Source organism: Muntiacus reevesi, chromosome 3 (assembly GCF_963930625.1).
Source record: "Muntiacus reevesi chromosome 3, mMunRee1.1, whole genome shotgun sequence".
Lineage (NCBI taxonomy): Eukaryota > Metazoa > Chordata > Mammalia > Artiodactyla > Cervidae > Muntiacus > Muntiacus reevesi.
Window position 1 is genome coordinate 263,822,183 of NC_089251.1, and position 6,962 is coordinate 263,829,144.

A 6,962-nucleotide genomic window follows, 5' to 3' on the forward strand; every position below is an offset into this window, starting at 1 on the left:
CTCAGAATGGCAGCAGGCCCCTCATCCATAAATTGCATTTTGTGATAATCCTGGCACCAGATGATTCATCCCAGGCCATAAAACGATTGACTTGAATCTTGTAGAAGGGCAAATTTACCATACAAATAGTTTCCTTTAAGTAGATTAGGGGAACAATATCTGAGTATAACATACTGTTTTGTCAAGTAGGTTCCTAGCCATTTGGCAGAACCGACTTGAAGACAGAGTCTGGGGTAAATGCATAGCACATTAACATAGCTTAAGACAAACATTTCCATAAGAAGAATGCATTGGTTAACTCAAGCTTTGAGAATAGTTAGCTTCAGGTGAAACCAGGTGTCAGGGCAGTGAAGAAGGAATTCACAGGGCCGGGACTCCATCTCAGGCCTGTCCATGCTGATCGTGCTCGGCCACCTCTCCAGTGGACTCTGAACTCTCTGCTTAGTGCTTGTGGGAACGACAATGGAAGGATAAGACCCCCTCCGGACAGGGGAACCTTGAAGATCATATCCAGGGTACTCATCGCCTAAGAGAAAACAGACACTAATCACCCCTGCCTCCAGACACTATCTATCAGAATGTAACCACAGGCTTATCGGTTATTAACTGGTTGGAATGTAACCGCGGGCTTATTGATTATTAACTGTTTGAACACGTGAATGATGGGGTTATTGTGATTGTATTTACCCTTCCTTTGTAAGCCTCAAGGGATTTGGGGTGGTGGGTTTGGACACGTACACATGGGGTATAAAAGATTTTCACAAATGCTGGTCGGGGTCCTTGTCTAAGAGGAGACTCTGCCTTGGGCCAGCCGGTGTAATAAACTGCACTCCACTATCTGCATTGTCCTTCTGAGTGAGTTTGTTTCCCGGAAAGCGTGACTATAACAGCAGCACAGTATTTTAAGAGAAATCTCCTTTTAAATTTGTATAGAGAAGGAAAAAAATATCGCTAGTTTGTTTCCTCCTGCCACTTAAGAGAGATAAAAATGTCTGACACTTGCGGCCTATTTCCTCCATTTGGAGACCCCTGGCCTTCCTGCCTGTTACCCTCTCATTATGATAATAACAAACATATCTTCCCTTTGACTGTGTGAATCACAACAAACTGTGGAAAATTCTTCAAGAGATGGGAATACCAGACCACCTGATTTGCCTCCTGAGAAATCTGTATGCAGATCAAGAAACAACAGTCAAAACTGGACACGGAACAACAAACTGGTTCCAACTCAGGAAAGGAGTACGTCAAGGCTGTATATTGTCTGAAGGAGCCTTTTGGGCCTAGAAAAAAGAACAACAGTCTCAAAGGCCCCTTGCTGAATCATCTAACTTCGGAGAAAACAAAGTATAACTTTAGTTCCACCCTGATGCTCCAGGCAGGTTGCATCTATCTGGGACTTATCACCCCCTGTCTGGAAACCTACCACCCCCTACACTCGCCCAGAAGACTTATCACCCCCTGCCCAACTACAAATGTCATCTCAACAAAAGAATACTCAACGCCTGATTGACGTTTCCCTTATCACTTTCACAAACCTCCCTATAAGTTTGAAGCTTCCCTGATCTCTCTTGGCGCTCAGCCTGGTCGTTAGGCCGACTGTCACCCCTCCTTGCCTGAATAAAGGTAACCTACTTCTGTTGAGGTCATCTTTCCTTTTCTGCCTCGCCAGAACTATGCCTTACATTGTCACCCTGCTTATTTAACTTATATGCAGAGTACATCATGAGAAACACTGGGCTGGAAGAAGCATAAGCTGGAATCAAGATTGCCGGGAGAAATATCAATAACCTCAGCTACGCATATGACACCATGCTTATGGCAGGAAGCAAAGAACTAAAGAGCCTCTTGATGAAAGTGAAAGAGGAGAGTGAGAAGTTTGGCTTAAAACTCAACATTCAGAAAACTAAGATCATGGCATCCAGTCCCATCACTTCATGACAAACAGATGGGTAAACAATGGAAACAGTGAGAAACTTTATTTTTGGGGGGCTCCAAAATCACTGCAGATGGTGTCTGCAGCCATGAAATTAAAAGATGCTTGCTCCTTGGGAAAAAAAGCTATGACCAACCTAGAAAGCATATTAAAAAGCAGAGACATTACTTTGCTGACAAGGGTCCTTCTAGTCAAAGCTTTGGTTTTTCCAGTAGTCATCTATGGATGTCAGAATTGGACTATAAAGAAAGCTGAGCATTGAAGAATTGATTCTTTTGAACTACGGTGTTGGAGAAGACTCTTGAGAGTCCCTTGGACTGCAAGGAGATCAAACCAGCCAATCCTAAAGGAAATCAGTCCTGAATGTTTGTTGAAAGGACTGATACTGAAACTGAAACTCCAATACTTTGGCCACCTGATGCGAAGAGCTGACTCATTTGAAAAGACCCTGATGCTGGGAAAGATTGAGGGCAGGAGGAGAAGGGGACGACAGAGGATGAGATGGTTGGATGGCATCACCGACACAATGGACATGGGTTTTGGTGGACTCCGGGAGTTGGTGATGGACAGGGAGGCCTGGTGTGCTGCGGTTCAGGGGGTCACAAAGAGTCGGACACGACTGAGGGACTGAAATGAACTGAACTGAACTGAATGAGCTGTAAGTAAAAGAAATAAAAATAATGAAATTGGAGAACTCTAAGGACAAGGACAGTCAGAGAAAAAAAGATAAATTGCTACAAAGTACAGACAGACTGACTCAGACCTCTTAATAATAGCCAGTGCCTAAAGACCACAGAATAATATCTTCAAAATGCTGAGAGAAAATAACAATTAACAATTTTATACTCAGCTAAATGACTTGAGGGTGAGGTGACTTCTGGCTCTAGCCACAAATATACAGGATAAACAGGGGATAGAAGGACATGCTGGACAATATCAACAGCCCTCAGACTGTGGGGGCTGGCACAGGAGAAACACCTTGGTTTCTTCAACAAATAATTGCAAGGAAATGTTTAAAAAGGAAGAAAAAGACAACCCTAAAATATACTTAAGTGATAAATCAGTCAGTCTCAGTGATTGGACCTCACTTGAATTGATTCAAACTATTTAAAAAAATTATAGTCATGAAACAACTAGAATTTTGAATAATGACTGGATATTTAATAATAGTAATGAAGCATTGCTAAGTTTTTAGGTGTTGTCATGGTATAATGGGGTTTTTAATAATTCTTATCATGTTAACAGATGTAATGATACTATGTCTAGGGGTTGCTTCAAATAATCTAGAGAGTGGAGATATGCATAAAACTAGATTGGTTATGAGTTGATCATTGTTGAGGTTGAATACATCATGTTTCATTAGGCTATATATGGTGGTTGTTTGAAATTTTTCACAAAAAAAGGGATTATAATAATAGTTATAAAATAGATTTTATATTATAAAATAAGTAGAATTATTGTGTTATAAAATAATTTTAGTCATTGTTGCTGTTGTTCGGTTGCTAAGTCATGTCCAACTTTGTAACACAATGGGCTGCAGCATGCTAGGCTTCCCTGTTCTTCACTGTCTCCTGAAATTTGCTCAAATTCTTGTCCGTTGAGTCAGTGATGATATCTAACCATGTTATTCTCTGTTACCCTTTTTGCCTCTTGCCCTCAATCTTTCCCAGAATCAGGGTCCTTTCCATCAAGTCAGTTCTTCGCATCAGGTGGCCAAAGTATTGGAGCTTCAGCATTGGTCCTTCCAATGAATATTCAGGGTTGATTTTCTTTAGGATTTGGTTTGATCCCCTTGCTGTCCCAGGGACTCTCAAGAGTCTTCTCCAACTCCACAGTTTGAAAGCACCAATTCTTCAGCACTCAGCCTTCTTTATGGTCCAACTCTCACATCCATCCATGACTCCTGGAATAATCTTAGCTTTGACCATACAGACCTTTGTCACCAAAGTAATGTATCCGCTTTTTAATACGTGTTCTATGTTTGTCATAGCTTTTCTTCCTAGGAGCAAACATCTTTTAATTTCATGGCTGCAGTCTGTTGCAGCCTGGCGGAGCAGAGATCAGAACCTGTCCCATGACTTAAGGATGTGGCAAACTGTGCCCTCGTGATTATCCTAGTAAGCACGCCAAATAGACATTTTTGGGGCGGGATGTGCTCTCTGCTCCATTTCACTGCTAGCCCCTACATCCGTCCCCATGGAAACAAAATAAGATGTTCCTGATCAAGAGCAAAGCACCGTGGCCCTCAGAGGTGCTCCACGAAGGCAGACCCTGCCGGGATCACCAGAAATGAAAGGAGAGCTAGGAGTGGAGATAGGGACTTGGCCTGGCTCCCTCCCCAAGGAGAAGTCCTGGGCACTGGGCGGCCCACCCGGGGCATGGAGGCGACCCTCCTGTGCTGTCTCCACGACAGTTCTCAGCCCTGGTACCACCTGGTCTGCACTGCTGAGCTGGCAGTCTGGTTGGGCTTAGCAGGCCCAGAAAAGTCATTCTGGGGGTCCCTTTTCTAGAAGGTTATGTAAGCAGCCAGTACTTAACTGGTCAGCAGAGACCCTCTCAAAACAGGGGTGGTCACAGCTGACCCTGAGAGGCTTTGCAAATTGACAACCAACCACATCCTCACTGTTACTATAGGGAGTTGCTGTCACCAATAGGCGCCAGAGTCAGAAAGATCCTCTGGAGAAGGGAATGGCTACCCACTCCAGTATTCTTGCCTGAGAAATCCCATGGACAGAGGAGCCTGGCAGGCTACAGTCCATGGAGTCGAAAAGAGTAAGACACGACTGAGCAATTAACACTTTCATGTTCAAGGGAATGTAATGATTTAATCATAACTCTGACAATATCTAGAGGTCTGTTGCCATTTTTGTCTTCTCTGAAATTTTTATCACTAAGAGAGGCAGGATTACATTTTTTTTACTTCCCCAAAAAAGAGTTAAATGACAAGAGGGGTGGGGGAGGGATGGAGTAGGAGTTTGGGGTTAGCAGATGCAAACTATTACACATAGAAAGGATAAACAACAAGGTCCTATTGTATAGCACAGGGAACTATATTCAATATCCTGTGATAAACCATAATGGAAAAGAATATGAAAAACAATGTATGTATAGATATGTATAACCGAATCACTTTGTTGTGATTCAACATTGTAAACCAAGTATACCTCAATTAAATAATTTTTTTTTTTAAAGAGAGTTAAATGACAGAGATCACCAAGTGATCTAGATTTTTTAAAAATCTAGCTACATTCTGTTTACAAGAGACACATCTAAAACAAAAGGAAAACAATATGATTAAAAGTAAAAGACTAGGGGGGAAAGGGAACTAATAGGCTTAGAAGTGCCAGGCAAATACAATAAAGTTGGAATACCTAAATCACTGTCAGATAAAAACAAACTCTAAGGCCAAAGTACCTGGAGGGATCAAGAGAGTTATTACATGATGATAAATGCGACAGTTCACCAGAAAGATAAAACAGTACTCAGAAGCACCAAATAAACATGAACTGAAATTGCATTATGCAAAAACTGACAACTCCACAATTAGAGTGGGAATTTTTAATACACCATTCTTAATGATGGAGATGCAAACATTAGGAAGCATCCGGGTGTTTTCAGCAGCACAATAGCAAGCCTGGCATGATAAGACAGATACGGAGCCCTTCATCCAGCAAGCATCATGGAACATTTTCATAAATTAACCCTGTATGAAGCCACAGAGCAAGTTTCCACATCATACAGTTGTTGCTTAGTCACTAAGTTATATCCCGACTCTTTTGCAACGCCGTGGACTGTAGCCTGCCAGGCTCCTCTGTCCATGGGATTTCCCGGGCAATGCAGATCCCAGTACTATTAAATTAGCACTTTAAATAAAAGGTTTGCACAACTAGAAGACATGGCAATGGGTGGGGCTCTAAGTGTCTGTCAGGATCTGCTCCCCACCCAATCCCATCTCACTCGAGGGAGGGATCAGGATCCATTCTATACCAGCGCTGACTCTGCTGTGGAAGAATGAGAAAGCCAAGCACAGACACCCACATCAGCAGGTCCTGTCTACACTGTCAGCTCAAAGGCCAGACCCAGCTCTGCGGACAGGAGGGGTGACTGAGGAACAAGGACTTCCCCTTGGACTGTATCTTTCCCAGTGAGGGTGCAATGGCTGCAAACAGCAAACAGTGCATGGCAGGGACCCCACATTCTCCTCCCTAACCCCAGACTGGGGGCTACAACCCTCGCCAGACAAGAGCCGGGGGTGGGGTGGGGGCAGCTGCCTTCCAGAGCCTCTCAGAGGAAGCTTGATCTCATCCCCCACTCAGAGTCTGTAGGGTCCGGAGACCAGAGCCTAGTTCATGTCACCTGAAAAAATCCCCACACAGGACTGCACACACAGGGAGGAATCCCACACACGAGGGTGGGGACAACAGGAAGTTAGGCAGGAGGTTTAGAGTCTGGCCAGGAGGAGAACAGGGAGTGTTTCTCCCCAGGCCACTCTTGCCTGCTGAGACAGACTGCATGCTGTCTATGCAATGTGTATCTCTCTAAACAAACCCACCTCTTACCTATTTCTTTGTCTCTCACTGAATTCTTCCTGCACTGAGACACAAAGAACCTGAGCCTCAGTAAGTCTAGACCCAGGTGAGTGATTCTAATTAAAAGACCATTGGTTCAAGTTCCAATCAGATTTAGGCTGTGTTCAAGTCCTGGCATGTGGGCCCAAATCCCCATATGAGTCATTTCCCATAGTTATGGTATTACAGAAGCATTCTTTTTAAAATTTTATTTAATTATAGTTGATTTACAATGTTAAGTTCTGCTGTACAGTGAAGTGATTCAGTTATATATATATGTACATTCTTTTTCATATTCCTTTACATCATGGCTGATCCCAGGATACTGAATACAGTTTCCTGTACTATACAGTTAATTCTACATCCCCAGTCTTTCTCTCCCTCACCCACCCTCCTTGGCAACCACAGGTCTGTTCTACAGAAGCCTCTAATGTTTCCTCTTCAAGATAAGAAGTTGGAAT